Source organism: Dama dama, chromosome 19, assembly GCF_033118175.1.
Source record: "Dama dama isolate Ldn47 chromosome 19, ASM3311817v1, whole genome shotgun sequence".
Taxonomy (NCBI): Eukaryota; Metazoa; Chordata; class Mammalia; order Artiodactyla; family Cervidae; genus Dama; species Dama dama.
The window spans coordinates 17,797,950-17,813,722 of NC_083699.1; positions in this window are offsets into that span (position 1 = coordinate 17,797,950).

Genomic DNA, 15,773 nt, shown 5'->3' on the forward strand with positions numbered 1-15,773 from the left:
TTAAGGAAAATCAACCCTGAATACTCATTGGAAGGACTGATGCTGAAGCTGAAACACCAGTGTTTTGCTCAACTGATGAGAACACTCAACTCATTGGAAAAGTCCCTGATGCTGGGAAAGATTGAGGGCAGAAATTAAGAGGGCATCAGAGGATGAGATGTCTAGATGGTATCACTGATGCAATGGACATAAACTTGGGCAAACTTCAGATGGTGAGGGATAGGGAGGGATGGCATGCTGCAGTCTGTGGGGTCGCAAAGAGTCAGACATAACTGGGCAACTGAACAACAGCAAAATGATGAACCCACAGCAAACATTATTCTCAATGGTGAAAACTGAAGCTAAGTTTTCTAAGCTTAAGATTAGAAAACTAAGATCAGGAACAAGACAAGGACACCCACTCTCACCACTACTATTAACATAGTTTTGCAAGTCCTGCTATGGCAATCAGAGAAGAAAAGGAAATAAAGGGAATCCAGATTGGGAAAGAAGAAGTAAAACTCTTACAGTTTGCAGATGACATGATACTATTACATAGAAAACCCTAAAGATACCATCAGAAAATTACTAGAACTAATCATTGAATTTAGCAAAGTTGCAGGATACAAAATCAATACACAGAAATCATTTGCATTCTTATCCACTAACAATGAAATTTTATAAAGAGAAATTAAGGAATCAATCCTATTTACCATTGCTACAAAAAGAATAAAATACCTATAAATAAACCTACCTAAGGAGACAAAAGAGCTGTATACAGAAAACTGTAAGACACTGATGAACAAAATCAAAGGCAACATAAATAGATGGAGGGATATTCCATGTTCCTGGGTTGAAAGAATCAATATTATGAAAATGACTATAGTATCAGACGTAATCTACAGAGTCAATACAATCCCTATTGTACTACCAATGGCATTATTCACAGAAGTAAACAAAAAATCTCAAAATTTATATGGAAACATAGAGATCCCAAATAGCCAAAGCAATCTTGAGAAAGAAGAATGCAGCTGGAGGAAACCACCTTCCCAACTTCAGACTATACTACAAAGCTATAGTCATCAAGACAGTATGGAACTGGCACAAAAACAGAATTATAGATCAATGGAACAAGATAGAAAACCCAGAAATAAACCTATGCACCTATGGATATCTTGTTTTTATAAAGGAGGCAAAAATATACAATGGGGCAAAGATAGTCTCTTCAATAAGAACTGCTAGGAAAACTGGACAGCTACATGTAAAAGAACAAAATTAGAACATTTCCTAACATCATGCACAAAGATAAACTCAATATGGACTAAAGACCTAAATGTAAGACCAGAAAATATAAAACTGTTGGAGGAAAACATAGTCAGAACACTCTATGACATAAATGACAGGAAGATCCTCTATGACCCACCTCCTAGAATAATGGAAATAAAAACAAAAATAAACAAGTGGGACCTAATTAAACATAAAAACTTTTGCATAGCAAAGGAAACTATAAACAGGTGGAAAGATAACCCTCAGAATGGGAAAATATAACAGCAAATGAAACAACTGACAAAAGATTAATTTCAAAAATATACAAGCAGCTCATATAAATCAATACCAGAAAAACAAACAGCCCAATCAAAAAGTGGGAAAAAGGCCTAAACAGACATTTCTCCAAAGAAGACACACAGATGGTTAATAAATACATGAAAAGATGCTCAACATTGCTCTCTATTAAAGAAATGCAAATCAAAACTACAATGAAATATCACTTCACATAGGTCAGAATGGCCACCATAAAAAAACCTGCGAACAATAAATGATGGAGAGGGTATGTAGAAAAGGGAACTCTCTTGTACTGTTGGTGGGAATGTAAACTGATACAGCCACTATGGAGAATAGTAGAGAGATTCCTTAAAAAACTAGGAATAAAACCACCATATAATCCAGCAATCCCACTACTGGGCATATACCCTGAAGAAAACAACATTGAAAAAGACACATGTACCCCAATGTTCATTTCAGTTCTATTACAACAGCTAGGACATGGAAGCAATCTAGATGTCCATCAACAGATGAATGGATAAAGAAGCCATGGTACATATATACAACAGAATATTACTCAGCCATAAAAGGGAATGCCCTTGAGTCAGGCCTAATGAGATGGGTGAATCTAGAGTCTATTACACAGAGTGAAGTCAGAAAGAGAAAAACAAATATCGTATACTAATACATATATATGGAATCTAGAAAGACAGTACTGATGCGCCTATCTGCAGAGCAGCAATGGAAACCCAGACAGAGAAGAGACTTGCAGACATGACTGGGGGAGAGGAATGAGAGGGTAGAACGTATGGAAAGAGTAAGTTGGAAACAGACATTACCTATGTAAAATAGATTACCAAGATTTGCTGTATGGCTCAGAAAACAAACTGGGGCTGGTAACAACCTAAAGGGGTAGAACGGGGAGGGGGGGTGGGATGGTGTTCAAGTGGGAGGGGACATAGGTAAACCTGTGGCTGATTCATGTTGATGCTTGGTAGAAATCAACACAATACTGTAAAGCAATTATCCTTCAATTAAAAATAAATTAATTAAAAAAGAAAAGTCTGTCCAGATGCAGCCTTATGTAAACCATAATATTTCTAGTCTGATGAGACACCACTTATTCTCTTGTATATAGGATTTAGTCATGGCAGGAACAGATGGCTTTAAGGTAAGAGAATCAGAGTTTTAATTTCTTGTAGATTTAAAGATTTAAAGAATAATACAGCAACATTAGATTTGAAAATTCTTGTCACACCTTTATAATATTCATAAGCCACAGGGGGAAAAAAGAAAGATTTTTATAGAAAGAAAAAAAGCTTACATAAAAGGGAACAAAATGAGACTTTAATAACTCTTTTAATTATCCCTGAATGCTAGAAGCAATATATTGCAAGTTCTATAAGGAAAAAAAAGGGGGGGGGGGTGGTGGGAGGTTCCCTTGTAGCTCAGTCAGTAAAGAATCTGCCTGCAATGCAGGAGACTTGGGTTTGATTCCTGGGTCAGGAAGATCCTCTGGAGAAGGAAATGGCAACTCACTCCATTATTCTTGCCTGGAGAATCCCATGGACAGAGGAGCCTGGTAGGTTTCCAGTCTATGGGGTCCCAAGAATTGGACACAAATTAGCGACTAAACCATTACCATTACCATAGGAAAAATAAGTTATATTCACCTTAGAATTCTACTCCAACAAAATTTCGAGGATGAATGAGGTTTACTTACATAGGTATGGTTCCTGAGACAGAGCTGGGAAGAGTTCATCCAAGATTGAGTATAAAGATTCAAATTAAAGAAATTGGAAGCCATGGAGTACAATTCACACAAGGAAAATGAAGCCAGAAAGAAATGAAAAGAGGGCTTACTAGACTAAATACTTGGAGATTCACAATTTAATGGTAAACCCAAATTGTCTAAGGGCTGATTTTTAAAATATGATTCTAATAGCATTGTTATATACCAGAAAATTTAATATTTATATAAGCACAAGTGTTAAAATCCAGTTCTTTAGAAATATTCATATAGACAGAGCTTAGAGGACTTATACAATGTAGATTTCATTGCAGCATTATAGTGTGAATGCCATTTGTCCTAATTTTTAAATATTTTATGGTAGATGACAAAGAATAACATTTTCAAAGTTGGTAAATAAAGATAGAAAGTTCATTAAGTTATTCAAATCATACAATCACTAAAATAAAATGTTATAATATACTGATAAATAACCATAATGTAAAATGGGAAATGAAGTCAGAGACTAAATGTGCAAAATTCTCAGATATAGACATGGACCATTTCTAATGAAAAAGAAATGATACCTCAGAGTCTAAAACCACAATACCAGAAGAACACAAAATACCAAAATGAACCAGAATACCAGAATGAACACAAAAGCCACATAGGCTCACTCCCAGGGAGCAGGTAAAGCCTTAATCCAGAAATTGGAGATGTGTGCCAGGCTGTAGTCAAAAGCATTAATTAAATAGTCACCAATATGTATGTAAATTTTTACCCTTTTTGAATGGAAACTATTTTAATTCCTTGCCTAAAAATCATATGCTGAGTGTGGACCAGAAAATCTATCTCTTCAATCAACAGAGCTTCAAATCATGAGGAACTGTAACTAAGGACCCTCATCTATACCTAGTCATGATTTAAGGGTGAGACCCAGCAATTAAAGCCTGAAACTGAGATCATAAAGTTCAAAGTGCTTTGGGAATCTTGGGGAGGCTGAGTATATTTTACACATGAGAGGAGTGGTTGGATTGTGTTTGAGTGAAAAATGGCTATGTTTTGTCATTTACCCCATTTAGACTTGGTATTGATTTGTCCATACTTGTGAATCTGATCTGGCCTGGAGACAGATTTTGACTACTCAGGCACAGATATTTCAAAACTTCAAAGCAGGTTTGCAAAGAACAAAATTTCAGGAAGAATTCAAACGTTCATTTCATAAACTTAGAGAATAATCTTATGGTTACCATTGGGGAAAGGAAATGGTGAGGGATAAATTAGGAGTTTCTGACTAACAGATACATGTCACTATATAAAAAAACAGACAAACAATAAGGACCTACTATACAGCACAGATAACTATATTAGTTGGAGAAAGGAAAATGAAGTTTTACTGTACGAAATGAGCAATAAATATTTAAAATATTTAGAAAACAGTGTGTAGTCTATATTAAGTGGAACACCAGGTCTATAAAGACAAAGTTAAAAATTGGGGGCTATGCTATAGAAAATTTTTAACACAATGAGGTATGTATTCTTAATTGATCAAAATAATCAAAGCTATTTCCAAAAAATCAACTTGCTAAAATTGTTGATGGCAATAAAGAAATACAAAAGGTAGAAAGGCATGGAACAGGGTTGTTATAACGATTCAGGTAAAAATTAAAAAAAAAAAAAAAAAAATTGAACCCGAGGTGTGTCTAAGGGAATGTTCTATACTCAAGGTACACGGAAAACACAAAATTTGTTCAACTTGGAATTAATCAGAAAAGGAGTTACTATTCATAGGAATAAGAAAAGCTGCTGTATTTATACTAATTATAATTTAAATTAAAACAAGTTTTTTTAATGTTTCTGTAAAAGAGTACATTTATTTTTATTTCTACCATGAAAAATACTTTCAGTGTATATTTTATGACCACTTTAGTTGTTCACTGAGTGCCAGGATTAGATGACTTATGTCGGTAATATGATCTGAGTGTACAAAGCTGTAACAGTACTGCAGAAAAACCTGTCTGGGATATAGCAGTCAGAGTTGATGGCTACCTCTATGTTTTCTCTGCTACATCAAAAGCAATTCAATTACTTTGAATAAAAAATGGTCTCAGTACCATAAGGCTCTTTCTAATTCACTAACTATATTTAAACATATCTTTGAATGAGCTCATCAACCTGTATTAAATTATACACTTAGATTTGACTTTGGTCTCTCCTCCATGGTATTTTAACTTAAACCTAAGATACTGTGCAGAACTACTCCTTTGATTCAGCTTGTCAGCTTTACATTTATGAAAAGGATCACAAATACAATCCCACCCTTACTCTATATTTTTACCTTATTCATTCAGATTTAATAGTTCTGTTACCTGTATTTTTCCAATAATTTCTACAGAAGTGTCCCATCCTTTGAAATCTATACTGGATAAAAAACATAAGACATAATACTGTTCTATTGTACATTCCAAATATATTACCAGATCACTTGTTGTATGAATTCACAATAAAAACGTGTATTTTCAAAAAGGAGAGGAAAAAACATTTTAGTAAAATAGCATACTTCACATAACCCTGTTCAACTGAGTGATATTATGTTATATATATATATATATAATATACAGTTAAAATCTGGTTTTTAGTACTTCCCATGTGACTCAGCTGGTAAAGAATCCACCTGCGATGTGGGAGACCTGGGTTAGATCCCTGGGTTGGGAAGATCCCCTGGAGGAGGAAAGGCTGCCCACTCCAGTATCCTGGACCCAGTCTTTTAGGTTTCCCTGATAGTTCCTTTGGTAAAGAACCCACCTGCAATGTAGAAGACACCGGTTTGATTCTTGGGACAGGAAGACTCCACGGAGAAGGGATAGGCTACCCAGTCCAGTATTCTGGCCTGGAGAATTCCATGGACTGTACAGTCCCTTGGGTCGCACAGAGTTGGACATGACTGAGCAACTTTCACTTTCACTTTAGGGCTTCCCGGGTGGCTCAGATGGTGAAGAATCTGCCGGCCAATGCAGGAGACTCAGGTTCGATCACTGAGTCAGGAAGATCCCCTCGAGAAGGAAATGACAACCCACTCCAGTACTCTTGCCTGAGAATTCCATGGACAGAGGAGCCTGGTGGGCTACAGTCCATGGGGTCACATAGAGTGGGACAAGACTGAGTTATCCACACACACACACACACACACACACACACACGCACACACATACGCACACACAAACTAGTGGTACAGTGGATAGGAATTCACTGGCCAATGCAGGGGACATGGGTTCAATCCCTAATCTGGGAAGATGCCAAATGTCATGGAGCAATTAAGTCTATGAGTCACAATTACTGAGCCCACATGCCACAACTACTGAAAACTGCACACACCAGGGCCCACGAGCCACAATTAACGAGCCTGTGTGCCACAGTTCCTGAAGTCAGCATGCCCTAGCACCTGCATGCCACAGCTACTGAGCCCATGTACTGCAATTATTGAAGCCTATGCACCTTGAGCCTGTGCTCTGAGACAAGAGAAGACACTGCAATGAGAAGCCCATGCACTGCAATGAAGAGTAGCCTCACTCAATGCAATTAGAGAAAGCCCATTGCTAAAATGCCCTAAAGCAACCTACAGATTTAACGCAATCTCTATCAATGGAAACACTGACAGATTTTATTTTCTTGGGCTACAAAACCACTGCAGATGGTGACTGCAGTCATGAAATTAAAAGACACTTGCTCCTTGGAAGAAAAGCTATGACCAACCAAGACAATATATTAAAAACCAGAGACATTACTCTGCCAACAAAGGTCCGTCTAGTCAAAGCTATGGTTTTTTTCAGTAGTCATGTATGGATGGGAGAGTTGGACTGGGAGGAAAGCTGAGCGCCAAAAAATTGATGCTTTTGAACTGTGGTGTTGGAGAAGACTCTTGAGAGTCCCTTGGACTGCAAGGAGATCCAACCAGTCCATCCTAAAGGAAATCAACACTGAATATTCATTGGAAGGACTGATGCTGAAGCTGAAACTCCAATCCTTTGGCCACCTGATGCGAAGAATTGACTCATTGGTAAAGACTCTGATGTTGGGAAAGATTGAAGGCAGGAGGAGAAGGGGATGACAGAGGATGAGATGACTGGATGGCATCACTGACTCTGTGCACATGAGTTTGAGTAAGCTCTGGGAGATGATGATGGACAGGGAGGCCTGGCACGCTGCAGTCCATGGGGTCTCAAAGAGTCAGACACGACTGAGTGACTGAACTGAACTATCAAAACTCCAATGACATTTTTCACAGAAATATAACAAAAAAAAAATGCTAAAATTTACATGAAACCACAAAGACCCTGAATATGCAAAGCAATCCTGAAGAAAAAGAACAAAGCTGTAGGTATCACATGTTCACATTTCAAATTATCTTACAAAGTTATAGTAATAAAAGCAGCAAGGTATTGGAAGGAAGAAAACAAGACACACAGATCAATGGAACAGAATTGAGAGCCCAGAAATAAACATATATACATATATATGGACAATTAATTTACAGCATAGGAACAAAGAATACCAAGTGGAGAAAGAGCAAAACTACAACAAAAGGTGTTGGAAAAACTGCACAACCACATGCACAAGAATGAAATTAGACCACTATTTCACACCATATACAAAAATCAACTCAAACGAGATTAAGAACTTGAATGAAATATTGGAACCCATAAAACCCATAGAAGAAAACATAGGCAGTATGCTCTTTGGTCTTAGCAATATCTTTCTGGATATGTTTCCTTAGGCAAGGGAAACAAAAGCAAAAATAAACAAATGGGACTCCATCAAACTAAGAACCTTCTTCACAGGAAAGGAAAGCATCAATGGAATAAACAAGACAATACACAGACTGGGACAAAATATCTGCAAAGATATATATCCAATAAGAGGTCAATACTCAAAATATATAAAAACTCATACAACTCAGAAAAAATAAATAAATCAAGCAACCCAAGTGAAAAATGAGCAGAAGATCTGAATAGACATTTTTCCAAAGAAGACACAGATGGCCAACAGGAACATGAAAAAAAAAGTTGCTCAACATTATTGGGGAAATAAGGTTGTTCATTTATTAGGGAAATGTGAATCAAAATGAGCTCCTACCTCACACTTGTTAGAATGAATATTATCAAAAAGGCAACAAATAAGTGTTAGAGAGGATGTGGTGAAAAGTGAGCCCTCATACACTGTTGGTGGAAATGGAAATTGGTATAGCCACTCTGGAAAACATATAGAGACTCTTCAAAAAAATTAACAACAGAACTACTATATGATCCAGGTGGTCTAATTCTGGGTATTTGTCCAAAGAATAGGAAACCAAAAGATATGTAGCCCTATGTTCCTTGAAGCACTATCTATAATAGTGAATACATGGAATTCATCTAAGTGCCTGTCAATGAATAGAGATGTGGGACACATATATACATATGTATATAGCCTCCTCTGTCTATGGGATTTCCCAGGCAAGAATACTGGAGTGGGTTGCCATTTCCTCCTACAGACACACACACATACACACACACACACACTTACACAATGGAATGCTACTCGGGAATAAAAAAAGATGAAATCTCACCATCTGCAGCAACATGAATGGATACCTTGAGTGTGTTATGATAAATGAAATGATAGAACGAGAAAGACAAATACTGTATGATTTCACTCACATATGGAATATACATTTTTTATTTAAATAAATGAAGAAACCAAACCAAATAAAAACAAAAACATAGATAGAGTAAGCACAGTATGGTTACCAGGGGGGAAGAGTATTTGGGAGAGGGTGAAATGGGGAAAGGGAGTCAACTGTACAATGACAAATGGAAAATAAACCGTTGGTGGTGAGCAAGCTGTAATGTATGACTTTGACAAAAGTCAAAATATATTGTTGTACACATGAAATATAAAAAGTTATCAACTAAAGTTACCTCAATAATTACATTTTAAAATTTTTTCTAGTAATTGATTAACAGTTTTTTTCTGAAAGTACAAAAAATTATTGCTAAACTTGCTGCTGAAAAATATGACAGAATTTTTCTATCACACTCGAAGGCTTTGGCTGTTAGGTAAAAATAAACATATATAACACAGTATTTTTGAAAGTAATTATATAAATCATTTTACTCTCTGCTTAATTTGAGGACCTAATATTTGATTAAAATGAAGCAAGACAAATGCAAAATTACCCTTTTCATTATAACCATAAAGTCTTATTTTTTAGAACTTGATAATTGAACTTTCCATAAGCTTCTAAACGAGATTTACTCAAATATATCAATATTTTTTCTGAATAATGGGAAAAGGTAATGAAGCACAATTTACTACCTAATCAAACAATAAATTTTCTTTTTTAAAAGGGCTAAATACTGTGCCCAACTTTCACAACCAATCCATTTACTGCACTAATTTTATGGGTTATTAGCTTAGACATAGTAGGCATGATTTTTGGTATCTTACCAAGACTTAGATATTAACAGAAAGAAAGATTAAGACTGTCTGATGTTTCCAAAATTGTTTTATTTCTTATTATTTTCCATGTTCATTCATAGAAATGACAAGATAGTAATGAACATATTTCTGAAAATTTAGGATTATGGTTTCAGAGTAAACTTACATTTATGCACATTTCTCTACATAAGAAAAAAAATCTGATGTCTATTAACCTCATCATTTTATTAGAACAACTATTTTGCACATGTCCACCCCAATTTAGTGATCTACAACTTTTACAGAGAAAAGTAAATGCAATAAAATTATAATAATAAACTAAATAGCACTGTAGTCTCTGTCCTTTTTATGTAGAATAGTATTGATATCTGGGTGGCTCCAAACTTGCAGTACAAGTCCTGTGTCACCCAGAGTGAACAGGGTATTTTTGAATTTTTTTTTTTTTGTCTCATTCTTTTTTTTTCTTATAGTCTCTTTTTCTTTCCTTCCTCCTCCTCCTCTTCTCTCCTTCTAAAATAGAGACCTTTTCAGAAATTTCAAAGCATGTCAGATGCTATTACATTGTCAACCTGGGTACAGTGTCAAGTAAACTAAACTCAAAATTTAGCTGATATTAATTCTCAGAGAAACATTCAGAAGTATAAAGAAAGACTTGTATAAAATTAATACAAAGACAGCAAAATCCTACCTTTTAGATATATAACTGACATTCCCCTAAGCCTAGCTGACAAACAGAGCTTCTATATTTATTTCCTCCCATAACTGAACATTATTCAAATTCTCTGAAGATGATTAGTTGGAAAACTTTTATATTTCACATGCCATAGTCACATTCCACACTGCAAATCTAGAATCTTATTAACTTATTTTGGCATTCCAGGAAAGGTGATTTTCTTCCATAGCCAATCACCACAGTAAAATAAAATAATATCTGTATTATTTTGAATGGAAGGGAAATTACACTCACTTCAAGTAAAAAATAATGCCCACCTGGCCTCATTTACCATATGCATTTCTCCATTTCTTATTTATTTATCAATAATCAAGGTTTTTATGTAAGTTTAAAATTGGAGGATGTCTTCACATGCTCATACATATGTATGCTCTTGCTTTGACTTCTCTCACGGAACATTTACCTAAGAGGGTCTACTTTCCTTTCTTATCAGAAAGCTATGTAGGAAATATAAAATGTACAAATAAGAGGTTATGCAAAAAAAAAAAAAAAAAGATACTGAAGATGATGAGACATTTATTTTAATTTTCAGCTATAAAAGTTATTAGAAATGTTACTTGCACTTTGCTTAAAGATGATATCAATATAAATTTTACAGGATCAAAAGAAACAAATGTAGTAATATCTGAAAATGTCTGGTACAGAATAAAGGTTCAAGAAATAATATTCTGCATGCCTTCCTCAGGATGTAAGTGGTGTGGTTATTATCTTCAACAAGAAGAAAAAAAATGAAGTTCTTCAAAACTATGTCCTCATTACTGAATTTCCTCTCTCTTTATATCTGGGACTTCCCTGCTGACTCAGATGGTAAAGTGTTGGCCTACAATGTGGGAGACCCTGGTTCAATCCCTGAGTCAGGAAGATCTCCTGGAGAAGGAAATGGCAACCCACTCTAGTACTCTTGCCTGGAAAATCCATGGATGGAGGAGCCTGGTAGGCTACAGTCCATGGGGTCGCTAAGAGTCGGACACGACTGAGCAACCTTCATTATTGACCTTCATTATTACTATTATTTATATCTCGGAAGAGCAAAGGGTCTTCAGTATCTTGCAGAGAAACAAAGTTATCTTCCTTCTTCTCCAGCTCTTCCTTATTATCTCCCTTCTTCTACATTATTTTGAACACAAAGAGCTATGCACTTAGTTTCTGATTTATATATACCTAATTCTCCTGGATCCAGGACACTACCCATATCAAGGAAATAGAAGTGATGTTATCAAACACAAGTCAATGAATGCAGCACTCTGTTAGCATAAGTTACAAAAGAAATTTTATTAGGAGGCTAATATCAGTGCAAATTATCAGATTATTATTTGGATGCTTCATACTTAGACTAGATTTCCTAAGTCCTCCTTTCCAGTCTTCTTCTTGTTCAGTCAATCAGTCATGTCTGACTCTTTGTGATCCCCTGGCCTATAGCACATCAGGCTTCCCTGTCCTTCACCAGCTGCCAAAGCTTGCTCAAACTCATGTCCATTGAGCTGGTGATGCCATCCAACCATCTCATCCTCTGTCATCCCCTCTCCTCCTTCCTTCTATCTTTACCAGCATCAGGGTCTTTTCCAATGAGTAGGTTCTTTGCACCATGTGACCAAAGTATTGAAGTTTCAGCTTCAGCATCAGTCCTTCCAATGAATATTCAGGGTTGATTTCCTTAGGATTGCCTGGTTTGAACTTGCTGTCTAAGGGACTCTCAAGAGTCTTCTCCAAACCACAGTTCAAAAGGATCAATTCTTCAGCACTTAGTCTTCTTTATGGTCCAACTCTCATCCATACATAACTACTGGAAAAACCATAGCTTTGACAATATGGAAATTTGTCAGCAAAGTAATGTCTCTGCTTTTTAATATGCTGTCTAGGTTTGCCTTTATTTTTCTTCTAAGGAGTAAGCATCTTTTAACTTCATGGCCGCAGTCACCATCTGCAGTGATTTTGGAGCCCAAGAAAATAAAATTTGCCACTGTTTTTTCCCCATTATTTGCCATGAAGTGATGTGACCAGATGCCATAATCTTAGTTTTCTGAATGTTGAGTGTTAAGCCAGATTTTTCTCTCTCCTCTTTCACTTTCAAGAGGCTCTTTAGTTCCTCTTCACTTTCAGCCATAAGGGTGGTGTCATCTGCGTATCTGAGGTTATTGATACTTCCCCTGGCAATCTTGATTCCAGCTTGTGCTTCATCCAGTCTGGCATTCCATATGATGTACTCTGCATAGAAGTTAAATAAGCAGGGTGACAATATACCGCCTTGACATACTCCTTTCCCAAATTGGAACCAGTTTGTTGTTCCATGTCCAATTCTAACTGTTGATTCTTGAACCTGCATACAGGTTTCTCAGGAGGCAGGTAAGGTAATCTGGTATTCCCATCTCTTTAAGGATTTTTCACAGTTTGTTGTGATCCACACAGTCAAAGGCTTTAGTGTAGTCAATGAAGCAGAAGTAGATGTTTTTCTGGAATTCTCTTGCTTTTTCTCTGATCTATTGGATGTTGACAATTTGATCTCTTGTTCCTGTGCCTTTTCCAAATCCAGCTTGTACATCTGGAGGTTCTCAGTTCACGTACTGTAGAAGCCTAGCTTGGAAGATTTTGAGCATGACCTTGCTAGCTTGTGAGATGAGTGCATTTGTACGATAATTTGAACATTCTTCAGCATTGCCCTTCTTGGGAACTGGAATGAAAACTGACCTTTTCCAGTCCTGTGGCCACTGCTGAGTCTTCCAAATTTGCTGGCATATTTAGTGCAACACTTTAACAGCATCATCTTTGAGGATTTGAAATTACTTTCCGGCCTTACTAAAGTCCAAATGGCAATCCCTCTAGTGCTCTTAAGAGAACTAAGAAGAACGCAAACCTTGTAGTTTGAGCCATCAATGTTAACAAAGGAGAAAGAAAATATAAGAAAGGGAATCCAGGAGCAGTGGCTGCTAATTCTAATTTTATAGGAAGTGGCCAGAAAGCATATTCAAAGAGCCAAGGACTAAGGCCTCACATTTTCAGAGTTAGGGGAAGAAATTGAATTGGTTGGAAAAGTCAAGGTCCCAAATTCTAATAATAGAATAAAAAACACATGAAAAAATAACACATAAGCCTAAAGACAAGAAAATAGAAAACTTGTGTAAGATAATTAGAAAATCACTTGAGGAGCAGAAAAAATGAATATTGCCTCTTAAAAATCTCATTTATGCAAACAAATAGCCTACACATTAGGGATTATCATTATCATCCTTCAAATTAGAAAACTGATTTTTAGAAAGTTCCAAAGCCTTGCCTAAGAATCTTTGCCTATAAATATTAGAGCCCAGAATTTAAATCAAGGTTTTTTTTGACAGCAAAGGTCAATCTTTCATGTATGTGTAAGTTTTTTAATATAGTAAAAACACAACATGAGATCTACTCTTTAGCAGATTAAGTGTGTAATATTGTTAACTACAGACAAAAATAATTACAGCAAATCTCAATAACTTATTCATATTGCATTAGTGAAACTTTATATCAATTCATTACCAATTTCTTTTTTCTCCAATTCTATTTCCTATTTCTCCATTCTGTTTGTTCCTAGCAACCAATGTTATATGAAAGTGAAAGTCACCCAGTCGTGTCCGACTCTTTGCGACCCCATGAACTATACAGTCCATGGAATTCTCCAGGCCAGAATACTGGAGTGGGTAGCCTTTCTCTTCTCCAGGGAATCTTCCTTACCCAGGGATTGAACCCAGGTCTCCCACACTGCAGGCAGATTCTTTACCAGCTAAGCCACAAGGGAAGCCCAAGAATACTGAAGTGGGTAGCCTATCCTTTCTCCGGCATATCTTCCCAGCCCAGGAATCGAACTGGGGTCTTCTGCATTGCAGGAAGATTCTTTACCAACTGAGCTATCAGGCAAGCTACGAGTTTGACTACATTACATACCTCACTTAAGTGGAGTTCAGTAACTGGTCTATTTCATTTAGCATAATATCCTCAAGATTTATCAGTGCTATTGCATGCTACAGATTTCCTATTTTAAGGATGATGTAAATACTACATTTTCTTTATTCATTTATTTGTTGATGGACACTTAGGTTATTTCTACATCTCAGCTACTGTGAATAGTTCTGAAATTAACAATGGAAGTGCTAATACCTCTTCAGGATTCTGATTTCAATTCTTTTGGATAAATATCCAAAAGTGGGATGGCTGGATCATATGATAGTTCTATCTTTAATATTTTGAAGAATGGGTTGCCATTCCCTTCTCTAGTGGATCTCCCTGACCCAGGGATTGAAAGGAAATGGCTACCGACTCCAGTATTCTTGCCTGGAGAATTCCATGGACTGAGGAGCCTGCCAGGCTAGAGTCCATGGGGTTGCAAAGAGTTGGACACAAGTGAAAAACTAACAAAGGGGCTTCTCTGGTGACTCAGATGATGAATCTGCCTGCAATGCAGGAGACCAGGGTTTGATTCCTGGGTCAGGAAGATTCCCCTGGAAAAGGGAATGGCTACCCATTTTAGTATACTTACCTAGAGAATTCCATGGACAGAGGAGCCTGGTGGGCTACAGTCCATGGGGTTGCAAAGAGTCAGAGATGACTGAGAGACTAACACTTTCCTTTGGTAAGAACCACCAAACCAAATGTGAGGTGACAGCTCATTGCAGTTTTGATTTGCATTTCTCTCATGTAAGTGATATTAAGTACCTTTCCATATATGTACTGGATATTTCCATGTCTTCTTTAGAGACATGTCTATTCATTCGTTAGCTCACTTTTTAACTGGAATTTTTTTTTTTTTTTTTTTGCCAATGAGTTGTAAGAGTTTCTTGCGTACAATAAGTTTCCAATATCTGAACTTTCAAGTTGTGAACTTCCAATGATGTGAACATGCATTTGCACGTCTAATCATGTAAGTTAGTTCATGTGTCTGGCACTTTCACAAATGTGAAAGTGTACTTTCACATACATAAAGTACACTTTGTATACGTTACAGTACTGTATAGAGTGCAATAATACAGTATCTTTATTTCAAGCTAGATCTGCAAGAGGATGACTTCACTGAACTCCCCTCTGTGCAAAAGGACAATCTTACTAATGAAGACATGATGGCATTGGAGGCCCAGAGAAAGGATAAACACAATATAAGAAGTAGTAGTAACTAAAGAATCAGAGAGATTCATGACACGGGGAATGGTAAATGTACTATCTCTATTTGAGGAGGCACTGTTAGTTCTTGCGGCACAGGACCCAAACGAAGAACAGTACCCAAAGGCTGCAGCAGCCATTCAGAATTCCAACCAGTACTACTGAGTCACCTGTGATGGAAAAAAAAATAATAAT